The sequence below is a fragment of the Vicugna pacos genome, chromosome X (genome assembly GCF_048564905.1).
Source record: "Vicugna pacos chromosome X, VicPac4, whole genome shotgun sequence".
NCBI classification, from domain to species: domain Eukaryota; kingdom Metazoa; phylum Chordata; class Mammalia; order Artiodactyla; family Camelidae; genus Vicugna; species Vicugna pacos.
In genome coordinates this window covers 47338592-47358390 of record NC_133023.1, presented here as the reverse complement: position 1 = coordinate 47358390, position 19799 = coordinate 47338592, and the positions used below count along the sequence as shown (strand labels likewise).

General features: G+C 45.6%; 1 long non-coding RNA gene across 2 annotated transcripts; it reads left to right on the top strand.

The window, feature by feature from the left end:
* The first annotated feature begins 6415 nt into the window (after window positions 1–6415).
* Window positions 6416–19167, top strand: LOC140691830 (uncharacterized). Of its 2 annotated transcripts, none has more exons than XR_012067468.1 (3): window positions 6416–6555; window positions 18410–18487; window positions 18916–19167. It is a non-coding gene; the product is annotated as an uncharacterized lncRNA (long non-coding RNA). The 2 variants fall into 2 exon arrangements; XR_012067467.1 differs by having other exon boundaries at window positions 18913–19163.
* Window positions 19168–19799: the final 632 nt, after the last annotated feature.

Sequence of the window (19799 nt, the reverse complement as noted above, 5' to 3'; positions counted from 1 at the left end):
CTTTATTATTTCCTTCCTTCTGCTGCTTTTTGGGGCTTTTTGTTCTTCTTTTTCTGATTCATTCAGGTGGTGGGTTAATTTGTTTATTTGAGGTTTTTCTTCTTTATTGAGGAAGGCCTGTATCGCTATAAACTTCCCTCTTAGCATTGTCTTTGTTGTGTCCCATAGGTTTTGAGTGGTTGTGCTTTCATTATCATTTGTCTCAAGGTATATTTAAATTTCAGCTTTGATTTCCTCATTGATCCATTGTTTTTTCAATAACATATTGTTTAATCTCCATGCTTTTCTTTTTTTCTCCTTGGTATCTCTGTTGTTGATTTCCAGTTTCATGGCATTGTGGTCAGTAAAGATGCTTGAGATAATTTCTATCTTCTTAAATTTGTTGAGGTTTCTTTTGTGCCCAAGTACATGATCAATCCTGGAAAATGTTCCATGTGCACTTGAAAAGAATGTATATTCTATTTTGGGGGGTGTAATTCTCTGAAAATATCCACCAAATCTAGTTTTTCTATTGTAGTATTTAATTTCTCTGTTGCCTTGTTTATTTTCTGTCTGGAAGATCTGTCTAGTGATGTTAATGCAGTGTTAAAATCTCCAACTATGATTGTATTCCCATCAATATCCCCCTTTATCTCTGTTAGTAATTCTTGTATGTACTTAGGTGCTCCTATATTGTGTGCATATATATTAATGAGTGTAATATCTTCATCTTGTATCACTCCTTCAATCATTATAAAATGTCCCTCTTTATCTTTCTTTATGGCCTTTGTTTTAAAGTCTATTTTGTCTGAAATCAGTACTGCAACACCTGCGTTTTTGGCTTTTCCATTTTTATGGAATATCCTTTTCCATCCTTTCACTCTCAATCTATGTGTGTCCTTCTCCCTAAAGTGGGTCTCTTGTATGCAGCATATTGAAGGCTCTTGCCTTATTATCCAGTCTGCCACCCTATGTCTTTTGACTGGAGCATTTAGTCCATTAACATTTACAGCAATTAATGATAGATGTGTGTTTATTGCCATTTTGAACTTTTCTTTGCAGTTGAATTGGTATATCCTCTTTGTTCCTTTCTTCTTTCTTTTGTGGTTTTGTAATTTTCCTTTGTATTATCATGGATTTTATTTAATTTTTGTGACTCCCTTGTAAATTTTTGAGTTGTGGTTACCCTTTTTGGTAAATCTATTAACCTATTACTATAACTGTTTTGATTAAACTGATAGTAACATGATCTCAAACACATCCTACTATTAAAAAATGTTTAAAATAGAAAGAGAAAAATTTCTTTATTTCCCTGCCTCCCTCTCCCACTCTCAGTGATTTGTATGTCTTCTTTTATAATTTCGTGATTCTTTATTTGTAATTCATGAGTTATCACCTTTCCAGTTGTGATTTTCTCATTTCTGTAGCATCGTGCTGCTTTTCTATTTAGAATAGCCCTTTCAATATTTCTTTTAGCATGGGTTTAGTGTTGCTAAACTCCTGCAGCTTTTTTTTTTTTGTCTGTGAAACTCTTTATTTCTCCTTCTATCCTAAAGGATAGCCTTGCTGGGGAAAGTATTCTAGGCTACATGTTTTTTTCATTCAGGGCTTTGTATATATCTTGCCAATCCCTTGTGGCCTGTAGTGTTTGTGTAGAGAAATCAGCTGAGAGCCTTATGGGGGTCCCCTTGTAACTTACTCTTTGCTTTTCTCTTGCTGCCTTTAGAATCATTTCTTTATCCTTGACTCTGGCCATCTTGATTATGATATGTCTTGGTGTTTGTCTATTTGGATTCTTCCTGTTTGGAACCCTCTGAGCTTCCTGTACTTGGATATCTGATTCCTTCTTTAAGTTTGAGAAGTTTTCAGTCATGATTTCTTCAAAAACCTTTTCAATCCCCTTTGATCCTTCTTCCCCTTCTGGAACCCCTATTATGCGAAGATTGGGATGCTTTATATTATCCCATAGGTCCTTTATGCTATTTTCATTATTTTTTATTTGCTTATCTTGTAGTTCTTCTGAATGGGTGCTTTCTATTGCCCTGTCTTCTAGATCACTAATTCATTCCTCTGCATTAACTAGTCGGCTTTGCACAGCTATTGGATCATTCCTCATCTCTGTCAATGTGTTTACCCATTCTATTTGGCTCTTCTTTGTAGCTTCAATTTCATTTTTGACATATTTTATATCTCTAAACACTATCTCTTTTAATTCCTTCAGCAATTTGATCACTCCTTTTTTGAAATCTTGATTTGTAGGCTATTGATGTCTATTTCATTGATCTTTCTTTCAGGGGATTTCTCTTTTTCTTTTAATTGGGAAAGGTTTCTCTGCATCTTCATCTTGCTCTTACCTCTCTGGCACTGTGGTTTATGGGGTATCAGTTTTCTATTTTGGATCTTAAGGATTTTATCTATCTAATGCCTATTTAGGAATAGAACTTAGGCACAAAAAGAAAAAAAATAAGAGAGAGAAAAAGAATTTTAAAAGACGGGAGAACGAGGGTTTGAAAACAGTGTATAATGAATAATAGAAGAGAGAGTTGAAGCAGAGTATTAATCGGGTTGAGACGTCCTTTTAAAACCTTTAAAAAAAGGGGGGGAGATGAATAGATATATTTGAAACCTGTGTCTAATCAATAACAGGACATCAAAACCCAAAATAAATAGAAATGTATTAAAAAGTAAATATTAAGAGAGTAATAGAAAATTGAACATGTAAAAACAGGTTTAAAAAAAAAGGGGGGGTGACGGTGTTCTCCTGGAGTCTGTGTGCTTTTAATGTGAAGTCTTTCTGTCTTCATCCTGTTTTGGAAGCTCAGCTTGTGGTTTTCAGAGGCCCTACGTTGGCTCCCTCTTCTGTGCTGCTCGCAGTACCTGTCAACAAGTAGATCGCGCCTCCTCCTAACACGGGGTCAGGTGCAGCTCTTCTCTGCTGTGGGCAGGCGGTCACTGCCCTTCCGTATGCCACAGTCAGATGTTGCAGACTGGCCAGGCAGGAGGGCGGGTCGTGCCCCCTCCCAGCACCTCGGTCAGGGGCTGTGTTCCTGCCCGAAAGGCGGGGGGCAGCTCTCCTTCTATCTGCACCGCTGGTAGCCCCGCTGCTCTCTGCGGCTGCGCACTCTGCCCTGGTCGGGCGGAACGACGCTCCGCATGTGGGCTCGGGGAAGGCCGAGGGAAAGCCTTGTCCCTGCTCCGAGCCAAAACCCAGCTCCTTGTTGGTCTTTGTGGAGCAAGTTCTCTGAGGGACCAGGATGGAAGGATCCTATCTGCCCCGGGCTGTAGGCCCGTCTCAGTCTGGCCCTTGAGGCTAATAAGCCCTTTGGTGCGGATGCAGGTTGCTCCCCTGCCCCCGCCTGGGTGCTGAGCGCCAGAGAATATGGCGGCTGTGCCTGAGCCCCTCCTCTCTTCCCCTGAGAAGTTTCCGCGGGTTTTCAGATATGTGGGTATGCACCCTTCCCCCGAGAGCACATCAACCTTGCTGTTTTATGGAGGGCCCAGGTTGTTCTGCTCTGTGTGCCCACAGCCAAGGCGCCCAGCCCCTTGCAGTCCCCCGGGGCTGCCTCCATGCAGCCGCCCCCGTCCTCCGCCCGGCTTGTGCAGCCTGGTCCTGCCCGCCGCTGCCAGCCCGCGTCTCAGGCTGGGTGTCGGGGGGACGCTCTGTGCCCGTTTAACTTAGTTCTGTCAGACAAGGGCCGCTCTGTACAGATCCGAGCCTCGGAGGCTCCCCCTCCGTCCTGTTGGCCTCTCAGTTGGAGAGTGGAGACCCAGCGAGCGAGCGCCAGTCCTCCTTTGCCGCTCCCTCCCCGCGGGACCCGTCTCGCGCAGCTTTGCCTGTTGTTCTTTCTTTTTCCTTTTCTCCAACCAGATTTTTGGCGTCTTTATCTTTTGAAGAGGGCGATGTTCTGTCGGAGTTCTGCAGGTGCTCTGGTTGGCTGAGTGGGTCTGTAGATGTGGGTCTCGGTGTATTTGTGGGAGAGGGTGACTTAAGAGCGTCCTTCATCTCCGCCATCTTTTCCGTCCTGAGTTCACTTATTAATTTCTATATTTGAAGGCCCTGGAGGGAGAAAAAGTGAAGGTTCTAGTACTTATTTTGTGTTTCCCTCCCTCCAGGTGCGGTAAGCAAGCCACTTCAGACAAGGCCCAGAGCAACCACGTTAATAGGCCACGGAGCAAGTCGTGCAGTCAGGCCTCTGTGGTCCCGAAACCCGTGTCCCCATCGACTCCGTAGTTACCAGTGGAAACTGGGGGGATTTATGGGACTGTGTGCTCCTGTGGGGGCTGGGATATGTGTGTTTAAATCCACATCTTCAGAAACTCGGCTAGAACCACAGCCACTGATTGCACGGAGGCAGAGGAGGGGAGGCTTCCAGTCTCTGGTCCAGCTCGTGTGGAGCTCAGAAGTTGCTCCTTCTGTCCTGAAAGCAACAGCAGAACTGAGGGAGCTGCAAACGCACTGTTCTTATTAGATCCCAGAAAACTGAGGGGAAAAGCTGCTCCCAACACAGAGAGACAGCCGGGCGGGTTTGGAGAGTCACAGCTCCCAGGGCAGAACCCGCTTTTGTAAGAACCCCAGGGGCAGGCAGATTTAACAGGTCCCTGAGGCCAGCGGGAGGCTCAGCATGGGGAAGTCTGAGTGTGACAAATCCAGGGGGCCAGTCACAGGGGCCCCATGCTCTTTTTCATGCATTTTACCTCCAGGACCATGCCCTGTTCTCAGAATGAAGGTCAGAGAAAAGCCCCTCATGCTTCCTGCCTGGAAAGGAGAAAATAACTCTATTGAAATACACCCAGAACATTCTGTTTCATTGGGGGAAGTTGTTTTTTGCTTGTTTTTTTTTTTAATGAGAAATTATTTTACCAGAGCCTAACCAACCCGGGGGAAGTTAAATCCCTTCTGTCTCACCCAAATTGTGGTGGGGGGAAAGAGACACACTAGTGGAGGTCACAGTTCAGGGCACAGGCTCAATGAGAACTAACCACAGAACTACAGATGCTCCCCTCTGTCCCACCACCACATCGCCTTACCTGCATGTCAGTAGGGCCCCTGTGTAATAACAGGAATAAAACTAAAAGAAGTAAATGTCTCAGGAGTGTCTAGGGAAAACCCAAACACAGCGGGGAGATGAAAACAAGGACACACAGGTGGCTTTAGCCTCTCACACCAATAGCTGTAGCAAACTACACACAGCCCAGCCCCAGTAGATAAACAGAAAATCTCACAGAAGAAACTATTTATTTTGGTTCTCTTACCCAGGGCATCCCACATTGCATGCTCGCCTAGAATTGAGTGGAAGCAAGTCCATCTCAGAAGAGACATAACTGAAGAGGGAAGGCTTTCCAGACTCTGAGGGGCAGAGAGAGCACCAGTCTGGGTTAGAGAAAGGTGAGGGGTGGGGTAGGGGGTGGGCTGCCTTCTTCCCCAAATAAGGAACCTTCCTGAGGCCAGCACAGAGGGAGGGAGGGCCATGGGGTGGAAGCAGCCAGGCTTCTTCCTCAGAACTGATGAGATGCCTCCAAGGCGCCATTCAGGTGCCCAAACTGGGCCCTGAGGGTGGGAGCCAGTCTGTCAGCCTCAGAGCCCAGGACTGAGGTGGGCGCACAGCAGGCCGGTCTTACTTGGCTGGATCCATTTCTCTTCTCTGAAGCCCTGTGTAAAACATGAAGCGTGGACGGCCTGGTGAGCACAGCTCTGCCCTCAAGAGCGGTTTCAACTCCTCTCTTCCCAGAGAACAGCATCTCTGAGCCCGTCCTGGGTGACCTCACAGAGTTCACCCTAGTGGCCCAGCCTACTGGCAGGGAACATATACTTTCTGGCAGGCAACCCCAGAGGTTCACTGATGCATCATGTGCTGGCCAGGATAGGATATGAGTCCCTGCACGCTGGTGCAACAGCAGAGGCTCTGCCACAGGCCTAAGAGGTGGTGTGTGGGACATGCAGGGGTGCAGGGGTGTAGGTGGTGCAAGGTGAAAGTTGTGCCAGGGGTGCACGGGCTGTGGAGGGTGCAGGCAGTTCAGGGGCGTAGGGAGTGCAGGGGTGCAGGGAGTGCAGAGGTTCAAGAGCGCATGCAGTGCAGGGGCTGCAGGGTTTGCAGGGGTGTTGGGGTGCAGGGAGGTGCTCAGGCTCTTGGCCAGAGTCAGAAGGCTGGTGCACATCCTCGCAGTCAGCCTGACCCCTGGAGGCGGATGCGGTGCGTTTGGGGTGGCGGCGGCGGAAGGGGGCTGCCCAGGGAAGCCGCTTGTTTACTTCTCTTCCCCGCAGCCTGGCCTGGAGGAGGCCTTGGCCACAGGAGATTTCCCGGAAGTCGGACTCCAGGTGAGCTTGCTCCTGGGAGGCGGGGCGGTTCGGTCAGGGGCGGCCGCAGCGGCAGCGGCAGCAGCAGCGGCAGAGGCAGCGGAGGGGAGTAGCACTGCCCCTGGCGAGCTGGTGGATTAGCTCCCATCTCCCCGGAGACCGGGCCTGGGAGCGGCCTCTGCTGCCCGGGAGCCCGGGAGCCGGCAGTTTGCTCCGCTCCACCCCGCGGCATAGCCTGGGGGCGGCCTCTGCTGCCCAAGAAGCCTGACTCCCGTCTCCAGGTGGGCTTGCTGCTGGGGGGCAGGCGCGGTGCGGTCAGGGTGCGGGTAAGCTGGCGCAAATAGTTTCTCTCTATGGCTTGTCTTTTCATTTGCTTAGCAGTGTTTTGAAGAGCTTTGAAAAGTCTTCATTTTGATAAAGTTCACTATATCAGTTACTTTTTAAAATAGATTATACTTTTGGTGTCATAGCAAAGAAGTATTTGCCAAACCCAAGGCCATATTGCTTAAGCCTATGCTTTTCCTCCTAGCTGTTTTATAGTTTTGGATTTCCTTTTAAGATCTATGATCCATTTTGAATTAATTTTTCTGTATTTTGTGAGGTATGGGTCAAAGTTCATTTTTCTCTTTTTGCATACGGATGTCTAATTGTTCAGCATGACTTGTTGAAAAGATCCTTTCTCCACTGCATCCTTACTGAGATTCAACTGTCTATCTAAGTGTTGGTTTAGTTCAGAACATTCTGTTCTGTTCCATTATTCTATTTTCCTGTTTTACAACAATACTATACCATCTGATTACTGTAGCTTTATTTTAAAAAGTCTGAAAATCAGATAGTGTAAGTCTTCAAAATTTTTCTTGTTCAAAGTTGTTTTGGATATTTGCGATTTTTTGCACTTTTATATGAATTTTAGAGTTAAGTTTTAATTTTCTTACATCCTGTTCTGCCAAATTTCCACCCATGTTTTTGGCCATCTTCAAAGCTACATTTTCTGAAGAATTTCTCTAGATCCCAGGTGAAAGGAATTTTTCTTCTTCTGTGCTCCATACACACTTCATAATATTTGATTGTATTTATTCATATTTAGCTGTATTTATTTGTCTGATCTTTCCTGCCATATAGTAAACCTCTCAAGATTAGAAATCTTGACTTGGTTCCCTGCTGAGAAAACTAGTTCTGTGCTTTGCAGGATTGAGCCCTGCAGTAAGAGGTATCTGCAGCACACATCTAGCTCATGGCTTGCATATTGTCAAGGAATCCTGCAGATTTAGAATTGTTTATTGTTTATTATCTCCAAGACAGGTCAGTGTTTATTATTTCTGTTGCTACTGCTGCATTTTCAGAGAGCAATGGGCTAATTATTTTCCAATATCAAAACATGATACAATTGACTTGTGATGCTAGTTATGTACTGCTGTGTCTTAACAACCTGCTCAGAGTTCACAGGCTCCTTGACTCATGAAACTTTTGGTAGAATGTCTTTGGCTACTTGAGCAGCACTATCTGAAGTGACTCCCCCTGTATTTCCAGCGTCCCCTCAATCTTTCCTCCAGCCCTGCCTGGGGGACCAGTAGTTCTGCCCTCAAAAAGCCTGTTGTTTCTCAAGAAGAGTTTCCTGTGAAATATAATCATATCCCTCTTGTGGGGACATTCACTCCAGAGATTTGGTGGCAGGGGAAAATGTTTAGTCTGCTTTTGGTAGAGGCTAAACTGTTCCATATTTATTAGAAGCAAATCCAATGAGGGAACTGTGTTGGCATCTAACAAATCAGCATAAATGTCTGATGAGGAAGATCAGCTTCCCCATCCCACTCAGGCGTCATGTTGTTGTGACACTCACCTTGGCTAACGTGTTCTCCTGTGTGCAACGTAAGTTTGAAGACATTATGAATGGCTTTTTGTTTTTCTTCCTTAGTCTTTCCACATTCAGTGTGTCTGGTGAAATTATATGAATCCTACTTATTTGCAGCCCAGCACTAACTTTTTTTTTTTTAAGAATCACGTGTTTAAAAGGCTAGTGGACAATTTGTTAGAAGATAGAAGTCCTCTTAGATTTTGGTCCTAAATTCAAATCTTGGTTAGTGGTGAATGAAAATTCACCTTAAAATTTAAAATACAGTGATATAAATTTTTAAAAATAGTTAAATTTTAGTCGATTTCATTAAACACTATAACAGTTATTTACCTTTAACCGGTTTCTGGGGCAATTTTGCAATAATTCCCTCTCTTCTTTGATTCCCTCTTTATCAGAGTCCTTGAGAGGCCCCTGTCATCACTGTCAGTATCATCATCATCACCATCATCATGATGGAACGGATTCCTCTGGAAGATTCTAGTAAAATAAAGAGATGGGTGGGGAGACATGTAGGTGAGTGTGTACGTATACACTGAGGACAATTATTAGACGTTAGATGCACAATATCCATTCCATTTAGAGAAGAATGTGGTCATGAAATCCTGATGTGCTGAACGAAGGAAGGGGTGGGAACAGGATCGTCAACGGAATGGAGGGGGAAGTGAGCAAAGCTGGGAGCATAGATCCTCTGTTAGGAGACCAGCACGTTGGTGTGAATGAAGGGACTGTGGTGGCAGAACAATGTGTCCCCCACCCCCACAGAGAAGCCACCTGTGACATGTTACTGTAGACAGTAAAAGGGATGACAGGTAGGACAAAAATCTTTAAAAATCATAGAGGGTTTTCCTTCTAAATTGGCTATTAGCCTTTTAAACGCATAATACGTTGTTAAAGATTAGTGCCAGGTTACAAATAAACAGGATTTGTATAATCTCACCAGACGTACTGAATGTGGAAAGACTTAGGAAGAAAAACAAAAAGCCTTTCACAAATGTCTTGAACATTTAATTGCTCACGAGAGGAAATGTTACCCAAGGTGAGTGTCACAGCCACATACATAATGCCTGAGTGGGGTGGGACAAGGGGATCCTGAGATGAGGTGATAGGGAGAGTAGCCTGGATTTTCCAGGTGGGCCCAGTGTAATCATAGGGGTCTTTACAAGCATAGGACATTTCCCATCTGAGTTTAAGTTCAGAGGGAGGTGCAGCCATGGAGCGATGTTAAGAAAGGCTGCTGGCCATGAAGATGAAGGAAGTCGTGGGGCACAAGCTAAGGAAGGTGGGTGACCGCTGGAAACTGGAAAAAAAAAAAAACAAAGAAACATTTTCTTCTAGACCCTCTAGAAGGAAGGCACCCTGCTGGTACCTTGAATTTAGTCCAATGAGAACTGTGTTGGATCTCTGACCTCCACAGCCATAAGGTGATAAATCTGTGCTGGTTTAAGCTATTAAGCTTATGGAAATTTGTTACAGTGGTAATAGGAAAATAACATAGTGAGCGGTAGTGTAAGGGATTAAAGGTCTAGGATGGGGTGTGGAGAGGATTCTGACATTTACACCTAACAAACAACCAGGTGAAGTGGGAAGGTATTTTAAGGAAGACCTACCTGGCAGGGCTGTTAAGCAGACTGTTTGGAGTGAGGAGAGCATTGGAGTAGAGGAATCAGTTAAATCTCTACCAGAAAAATAAGGAATAAAATCTAACAGGGCTTCAGTGTTAGTGGATGTATGAATGGAAATGGGCAGAGAGATATAAACATGACTTTGAAAATAGCTACAGGCTTGATGACTGCATGTTGGGGAGAGTTAGCCAATGTGTGGACTAAAGGTTTCCATCCCCTCAAAATCCATATGTCAAAACCCCATCTCCCAGGGTGATGGTATTGGGAGGCAGGGACTTTGGGAGGTGATTAGTAGGATAAAATGAGGTCAAGAGGGTAGAGCCCTCATGAATGGGATTAGGGCACTTATAAGGGGCCCCAGAGTGCTTGCTTCTCTCTGCTCTCCACCCCATGAAGATAGTGGGAAGACAGCCATCTTCAAGCCATGAAGGCAGTCCTCTCCCAGATACCTTGATCTTGAATGTCTCAGCCTCCAGAACTTGAGGAATATGCTGGTTGGTTAAGCCACCTGACCCATGGTAATTTTTTACAGCATCCCAGACTGAGTAAGACAGTGAAGAATGCCTCTGAGTTTGACACTGATTGCCTGGAGAATGCTGAAACCCAGGGAAGTGGGCAGCACAGACGTTAAATCACTTAATCCTGCCAGCACAGTAGGAGATAGAGTCTACATATTCCTCACCATTAAAAGGTCAGGAAAAAGAGGCACAAATAAGTAAAATAACAACAACAACAGCAACAACAATAATAATAATTTCTCCAAGATTCACACAGAACCCCCCAGAGGCAGAGTGAGAGTTTATACTTAGGCAGGCTGTCCCCGGAGACCATGCTCATAACTACTAAATCAAATGGCCTGGCTTATGTGGATCTTTTTTTTTCAACTGTGATATGACGGTACTGTGTCTAGTAACTTATAACTTCAAAATACCTCACTATAAGGGAATCATTAGTCACGGGCGTTGCAAACAACAGAAAGCAAGACATACAAAGATAACCTGTTAGGGCAAGAAAACCACTAATGTTTCTAAACATCATACGTGTTGAGCCTTTGCTATAAAATGTTTATTTATAATTCTGCCTGGCTACAGAATAACTTCATAATTCTGCATGTGGCTGGTGGTTCACACGTTGGACAGCACGGGCCTAGAGAACTTAAATGACTTGCCGAGCCTCACCCAGGAAGCTCATGGTGGAATCAGATCTACAATCTGGGACTTTTCCTTCTTATTCAGCAAGTCCTTCATGGAGGCTTAGAAGCTTCTCCTTTGGTGCCCAGCTGTCTATCCATGCTTATGACATCTTGTCAGGTGTCCCAGCCTGCTCCTGAACATCAGCCAGTACACACTTCTGGTCTTTTCTAACCATGTAATATCTCTTAGCAATTTTGGTGACATCAGTTCTTATCTGGAAGGGTAGTGGCTAGAGATGTAAATGTGTCCACAAGAGCAGACTGACAGATTTTTCATAAACATAGCAGGAATATTCAAGGAAAGAAAAAGTCAGAAATAAAGACCAGCAGAAGCAAGTCATTTAATATACCAAATGAATACTTTCAATGTTTGGTTATGTTACTGAGTCCAAACTCATTCTGCTCACTGCAGGACAGGCCGATAAATTGGAAGACCAAGTTTTGTGGCAAGAAAAAGCGTCTTTAATTGGAAAGCCATCTGACTGAGGAGATGGCAGAGTAATTGTCCTGGAGAACCATCTTTCCTAGTCACAATTCAGGCTCCTTTTATATTAAAAAGGGGAAGGGGGTGTGCTTGGTTGTTGCAAACATCTTGGTGTAGGAATACTTTGTTGTTGCAGCTGTCCACCTGGGTCAAATCCCTGTAAACCTCCAACAAAACAAATGTTATTTTCTGTTCTGCAACATGTTATCTTTATAAGAATGGAAAAGTGTTAATATCCCTAAAGGTCAAAGCCTTGCGAATAGGTTCTCCTGTATATTTCAGGCTCTAGGCAACATTGCTTTATAAAAGGTGCAGAACCAACAAGACTAAGCCTCGGAAACAGAGCACAGGGTTAAAGTCAAAGAAAAAGATGTAATATGGAGTCAGATTTCTTCTTTCCTATTACAATAGTGCCATGGAGAAACCACTTTGGGCAGCTTTTTGTGGGGCCCTGGAGGCTTTCTCTCTCAGCCTCTGGGCATCTCTGTTGAAAACCCTTCCTAGCTGTCTGGCCTGCTGGAAACCCATTCCACCTGGTTTGCCCTGAAGATGTGTTCTGTTTATAACTCATTTATACTCCTTGGAAAACAACTCAATAAAAACTCAATAGGTTTTCCACCAGCTCCCCTGGGCAGGGGTCAGGGATAGCATGTTATTATTTTATAAAAAATATACATAATAAGTGAAGTCATAAAACAGCACTGGGCACATAGGAGAGAGTAAATAAATGCTTCCTGGCTTAAAGCGAAAGTGACGGCTCAGTTTTCCATGGCTGCTGTACTTGCTGCGCTAGTTACTCCTTCCCTCCATTACACTTTTTTTAACTGAAAAAGAAACCCATGCATATGGCAAAACAAAACAAAAAAAAAACAAAAAAAACCAATCAAACAGCACAAAAATACACAAGGGAAGGGTTTCTCTCATCCTTTGTTCTCTCAGCCCTCCCTGGAGATGCCACTGTTTACAATCTTTTGTGAGCTTTTCCAAATATTTTATGCACATTTCAACATATGTATGTAAATTCCTTTGAAGTTTTACTTATTTTTAACCTAAAAGGATTTAAATCCTCAAGTGGCTTCTGCCTCTATAATAGCGAAGAACAAATCAGACTCTGTATTAGATCTGTTCCTTTGACTTTAACCCTGTGCTCTGTTTCCTAGGCTTAGTCTTGCTGGTTCTGCACCTTCTGTAAAACAATGTTGCCTAGAGCCTGAAATAGACAGGAGAGCCTATTCTGAAGGCTCTGACCTTTAAGGATATTAACATTTTTCCATTCATATAAAGATAACAAGTTGCAGAATAGAAAATAACATTTGTTTTGTTGGAGGTTTACAGGGATCTGACCCAGGTGGATAGCTGCAAGAACAAAGAATTCTAACAACAAAAAATTCCTACACCAAGAAGTTTGCAACAACAAAGCAAGTAGGAAAGGAGCCTGAATTCTGACTTGGGGAGATGGTTTTCCAGGACATTAGTTTGCCATCTAGGTCTACAGAAACTTGCTATTCCATGCCCCAACACCTGGTCTCCTGATCTATTGGCCTGTCCTGCATTGAGGAGAATGAGTTTAGACTCGAGAACACTCCTATCTACATAGCAAGCTGGGCACTGGTACTGAGGACAGCTCTCCCACACCAAGGGACGTACTGTGACCCCTTCATTGTTCCACTAGGGTGGAAAGTGGTTTACCCAGGAGAGATGGGGACTATGCACCGACACTCCGGCAGTCTGCTCTGTCTGGGTCTCTGAACTTGTACCTCCCGCTCCCTGCCAGCCCAACACCTGGGACAATGGAGCTAAGGCAAAGATCATGCCTGCCTCCGTTTCCCAGCTTGTAAAAGGGGAATTTATACTCTTCCCAAGGTAGTTCTAAGCGACAACGCCTGTGGGTGTTTGGTTCCGGGAGCAACAGGAAGCCCAGCTTCTCTTGGGGGCAACAGGTGTGATCCCTGTAGGGGTTCTGCAGGGTCTTGGCTGCAGGGCATGACCAGGGAGGTGAAATTTGAGCTTCTGGCCTTGAGGGGCTAGAGAGGGGCATGGAGGCAGGACTGGCGCCTCCTTCAGTGTGCCCTTAAAGGTAAAGCTTTTTCTCTTCATGTCTGCTACTCCCCTCCCCCTTCTCCCTCCAGATCTCTCGCTTCTCCTTGCTCCTCCTACGTCCATCTCTCTCCCTCCACTTTTTGCTTCTGCTCCTACTCCTCCCATCTTCTCCCCTTCCCATCTTCTCCCCTTCCCATCTTCTCCCTCCCTCGATTCCTCAGTGTATCTCGCAGAACCCAGAGCCCAGAGCGGATCGCTGGCCCTCCCGCGCATGCCCACGGTTGGATGCCAGCTGGACCGCGGGTCCGAAGCTCCAGCTTCGAGCCAGGGATCAGCCCCAGTGGCTGCTCGGCTCTGTCGCCCAGTAGGCCTTTGGCTCCTGCCCCGGGTCGGGACCTCCGGCTGTGTAAGTGGAAGGTTGGGGGCTCTGGGGAAGGGGGTCCGCGTGTCACAGCCTGCGAGGGCTCGAGTCAGCGAGTATCCAGTTGAGGGTCTCGCGCCAGCGCCCTCTGCCTGCGCCACCTGCCCTGGCGCCCAGGCCACACCTGTCCAGGGCCGGGCATGCACCTCCCGTGGACATGGCCTTCCCCGTCCATACCGCGGCCCGCACCTGCCACCTCTCGCCCCAGGCGGGCTCCCCTCAGTCTGCGGCCGGCGCCCCCTTCCGCTCTCCCGCTGCGAGCCCCCTCCTCCCGGGCTCCCTCTCCTCGGCCGCAGACCCCGCCCCGCCCCTGGGACTGCTGCGTCCCGGGCTGGCGGGACCTGCGGAGCCGGGAGGGGGCGGGGACAGTGGCTTGGACTGGCCTCCGAGCGGGGCTGCAGCCCGCGCTCCCCGCCGCTTTCCCTGCCCCGCCACCCCTAGACTGCACCCCTCTCCTTCCCTGTCCCCGAGGTCCAGCTCAGTGGCGTGGACGCTGTTCCCTGGGGCTGAGATCCTCTGGCTGTAAAGCCTAGCTTCTCCTGGCGGAGACTTGGGAAAAGAAAGCGCCAACGCTGAGCATGCTTCTTTCTCCTCCCTCAGTGTTTCTTCCCCAGGTAAATACCCTTAATACTTTTTCTGCGGTTAGGATGGTGGTGCTTGTTGATGTCACCTGTGTTTATAGTGAGCGTGATCACAGTGTTGAAAGCAGGGCTTGGTTCACTTAAAAATGAGCTGAGGAGTAGGGGCAGGGCTATACTTAATATGTTTGAGTTGTTCTGCAGGAGCTAAGGCCCCCACCCAGGTGGAGGATGGTAACTTCAGGCTGAGCACGAGATTCCTGGAACAGGGCCCTATTACCCACCACCAACTAGTCAGAAGAAAGTCACACACCTGGAAGCCCTCAATCCTCATTTTGCCTATTAAAAACTTTACCCTAATAAAAAAAAATTCACCTCAAAGACTATCAGAGAGTTCAGGGTTTTTGAGCATGAGCCACTGTTCTCCTTGTTTGGCCCTGCAGTAAAAACTTTTGTCTACTCCAAAAACAAAAACAAAACAAAAGAGATGAGGGCATGAGGCTGTGACATTCTCCATCCTCCCGTCTCCCAGGGTGAAACATGTGACCGTCGATTTTAAAAAGATATAGTCCTTAACTAGTCCAGCCCAACTAGTGTGTGTTAACAGGAGCAGCAACATCAGAGGCATTTTGGAGACCCACGAACATTGCAGTCCTAAAGATCTCCTGGCAAATTTTTGTTGGGTTTTGTTTTCTTGTTTTTCTTAAATTGTGGGGCAGACTAGTAATATAGAGGGAAAAATAGTGGTCCAGAAATATTTTTTCGTAGAACAGCTTTTTTGCGATATTGTTCACACACTGTGAAGTCCACCCATTTAAATGGTACAATTCAGCGGCTTTTAGCATATTCACAATGGTGCAACCATTATTACTCCAGAACGTCTTCATCACTTCAGAAAGAACAGTGGAAGTGAATGATCTATCCACCCCTCCCCAGTGGTGGTTCTAAAGAAGTTTCCTGGCTTTTCCTGACCCTAAATTAACTTGTTGCATTCCATAAAATATCTGGTAGGAATTCTAATCAGAATTGCATTGAATCTATATATCAGAACAGGAAGAATTAGTGTATTTGTGGCATAAATTTTTTCTACCCATAAATGTATCTGGGACCCTCTCTTTTCATCTGTCCAGAGCCTGGCCTATGGAAAGTCTGCACTAATTTGTTGGGTCTGTAAATAATGAGATTATATATATATCATTGGTTGCAACTGTAGCTTTTCACAAAAGAGAAAAGTAACCTCTGTGAAGCCAATTGACTCCCTGATGGTCAAAAATAGTGACAGCCATTGCTGGAGTGATCGAGTGGACTTGGTGCTTGTAACCAGTTTTCTCCACCACCTACAGCTAAGGGGATTACAGTGTTCTTTTATTTATTTATTTATTTTTAAAATTCTTATTTTTTATTAAAGTGTAATCAGTTTACAATGTTAGTTTCAGGTGTACAGCAGAGATTCAGTTATATATATGCATGTGTACATGTATATTTTTCAGATTGTTTTCAGTACAACTCATTACAAGAAATTGAATATAGTTCCCTGTGCTATACAGTAGGTCCTTGTCATTTATTTATTTTATATATACTAATGTGTATCTGATCATACTAAACTCCTAAACTGTCCCTCCCCCTTTCCCACATGCTAACCACAGTTTGCTATGTCCATGAGTATTTCTAGCTACATCCTTTTTGCTAGTAATATATGCTGGTTAGCTGCCTTCATTTTCAGTAATTCCATCTTACCTGTGGGCGTTTCTCTTCTGGTGGGCCTGCATGTGGTTTGCACACGTATTCATAGAGATCTGTATTTGGGACAACTCCATGCCTTGTGTTGTGCCTGGCACGGAGCTCCCGCTGAGCTCATGCTTGAACTGGGAAAAACCATATAAAAGTTGGAACTTCCACTGTGGTTGAGACTTCCAGGTTTCTATAACCTGTTTAGCCCACCTTAATGTTGGCGGCTCCCATACTGGATAATTTGGTGGAACTGCTTGGTACGTCGGTGTAGAGAGAGGGCTTGTATGCTTCTTCTCTTTCCTTTTTCTAACACTCATTCTCCTGGGCCTCCCTCGTCCTTCCCCAGCAGTGTCCAGCGCTGGCTTGGTGCTGCGCTGAGGCAAGATTTGTAAATAAGGCCCTTTCCTCATCTCTTCTGAGCCTCCGTTTCCTTCTCTGCACAATGAGGGCTTAGACTAGAGAAGTGCTTTTTGGTTTCTTTTAAACCCATGTCTCCTTTTGAGAAACTGAGAACTCAAATCTCTGCTCCAACCCTAATTCTTCAGATTTTGATACGTCCTCCAAAGGGTGACACAGCTCTTTGTGGAAAGTTAATGTGACTTTGGTTCTTTCCAGGTAGCACAGAAAAGACTTAGGAGATTTATTGCAGGGAGGGGGCAGGAAGGGGGCAGTATGTCACACTTTCTGGTGTGAGAACTGGAGCAGGGGCTTGGATTTAAATACAGCCTCTGACGTGGCCTCTCTCAAATCTTGCACAATGTGATAAACCTCTCTTTTCCTCCGTTTCTTCACGTGTCAAGTTGGAGTGATATTATTTTAGGTTTTCATGAAACAATATACACATAAGCCATTTGTTTCTCAATAGAAACCTGACCTGTTAGAGAATCAGGGGTTTCTTTAAAAAAAAAAATCTTGTCCATAGCACTCTGTCTATGTGTAATTTGAATTTCCTGGAGTGTGTGGGTTGAGACTAAATTCCATCATGGGGCAGGTGGCCCCTGGGCCTGGGGGCCCCAGTTTCCTCCTCCTCCCCAGTCCTCTTTCTCTCAGTCCAGGATGAAGTTCCTGCCATTAGAATTACACAGACTTCTTGTGGATATGGCTTTTAATTTTATTGTTTCACTGGGGAGGGCTGCTGTCATGATTTCCGTGGTCAGGTTTTGGTGACCTGAAGGCTCTGCAATTGGGTATTCCTATTTAAGTATAAGAAAAGAAAGTTACAAATACAAAATTAGACCTAGGGTGGAGGCAGGGGATCCTGGAAGTGGGGACCATTAGCTTTGTTAGCTTCAGGTGCAGTGGCCTCTGGCCATGAGGACCCATACTTGTGCTCTGGAGTTGGAGGGACCGGTGGGCTCGGTGGGAAAGTTTACTAAGTATCTCATGGGCTGTGCATTGTCCTATTTGTACTGTGTGTTCCTTATTTAAGACAGTGAGCTCATTTAATCTCAATAGCCTCTTTAATAAAATTGGACTTTTTATTTTGAGATGTAAGGTAGATTCCCATGCAGTTGTAAGAGATAATATGGAGAGAGCCTATGGACTCTTTGCCCAGTTTTCTTTTATGATTCCATCTTGGAAAATTGTAGTACAATTTGTTATTGACTCACTAACCCTTTGAGGTTTGTGTTACTACTCCCATTTCTATTCGTGAATAAATTGGGGTTTAGAGAAGCACACAGGCCTGCCCAGGTCACCCACATGGTTAGTGTAGAGTCGGGTGGAACGTGGGCTAAGAATTTCCAGGCAGTATCATTGTGATGGTCTGTGACAGGGGCAGCATTCACTTGCGTGTTTATTCATTCATTCAACAAACATTTATTGAGTAACCTCTGTGTGTCAGATGCTTTCATTGGGTTAACTAATTCTTCAGCAATACAGAGAATCATGTAATATTTTCTTTTTTTATCTGAGAAATTTAGCTCTGAGAGGTTATAACCCCCCCAAAGGAAATATAGCTCATAAAGGAGGGATATTAAATGTGTACAGTCCCCCACTTTTTATGCAGATTGTACCCTAGGCATTATACATTTGCAAACTTCCATAATTCAGATATAGTCTTGTAAGGCAAGGATTTTTTTTTAATTTAAGTATAATCAAGTTTACAATGTTATGTCAATTGCAAGGTCTTTTTCTGAATTTTGAATTAAAATAATTAATATTTGATGTGGGATAATTAGGTTTATTTATTTGTTTCATTTTTTTTTAATAGAAGTACTGGAGATTGAACCCAGGACCTCATACATGCTAAGCATGGGCTCTGCCACAGAACTGTACCCTCCTCCCCAAGGTAAGTTTTCTTATCCATTATTCTGCAGCTTAGGAGTTCAAGTAAATTGGAGTTGAAATCCAGATCTTTTGATCCCACTGTGGTTCTTTTCTTTATATTCTGCTGAAGGGGGGTGGGGAAAGCAGTTCCTTTGTTCATTCCTTTATTCAGCATTTTTGAGCACTGACTTTGCATCATGGCCTGGCTAGATGTTGGAAACTGCAAACAAGAAATGACCCTTTTCTGCAGGGGCTGGAAGCCTAGACCAAAAGCTGTGTAATATGACCCGAGCTATGGTAGCCATGTGCAGACGCTGAGGACAAACTGTACCCCTGGCTTTGCTTGGGCTTCCCTGCCTTACGGCTGCTACACACCAGGTCACCGCATCCCAGAAGGGCCTGCAGCCCACAGCAGAGTGTGTACCTCAGTCTCCTCTCCCCTCTCAGCAGGGCCTGCAACATGAGAATCCCTACTATGTGCAGTGTGCTGAGGACAACCAGAATCTCCCCGTGGTGGTCCAACCTGTTGGGGATCGTCTCAGAAGAGAATTTCTTTTGCATCTATAAGTGAATCTCCTCGGTGAGCCAGATCAGCCCGTGCGGCTCCCAGTGGGCACTCTGTATCCACTACAGGCACCACTACGGGCCCAAGAATGGGTGGAGTGACTTCCAGACCCACTGAAAGGTCGTGGGCCTTGTCACCATCACCGACTGCCTCTTGGACAAGACCTTCTAGAAGCTCCACGTGCAGAGAAGCTGTATGGTACCACGCTGTACGACCCTCAGCCCTTTGCCTTTGGGCTGCATGGGGAGGTGGTCAAGCAGCTGCCCACTGATGTGGCCTTCTACCTACAAGGACTGCAGAGTGGTGGAGAAGAAGGTCGAGGACATCATCGAGTCACTCTTCATCTTCCTCGTGTCCAAGAGCCTGGACGGGGCCCCCAACAATTCTAGGGACAAGATCCCCCTCCCCTGCATCCCGTTTGAGAAAGAGGACTTGGTGGGCCTGGACAGACAGCAGATAAGCCTACCTGGAGGCCGGCTGCCCTGGCTGTGTGCTGGGTTGCTTCCTTACATCCAGAAAGGGATTGGCAAGGAGGAGGGCTGTCTTGTAGCCAAGGGGGGAGGGAGGGGCAGCCCGCCAGTTTTCAGACGTTTAAAAGTGAATCCGCCTTTGTTTCAGGTAGATCCTTTTAGTGTTAGTGTGGACACTTACTCTCCCTTTTCAGCCAGGACCCCTGGTGGGACCCCTGGAGTTGCTGTCCAATAGAGTAGCCACAGCCACTGATGCTAGGAGCACTGTGGGTTTCTAATATTTGCTTGTTCCTCTTTTT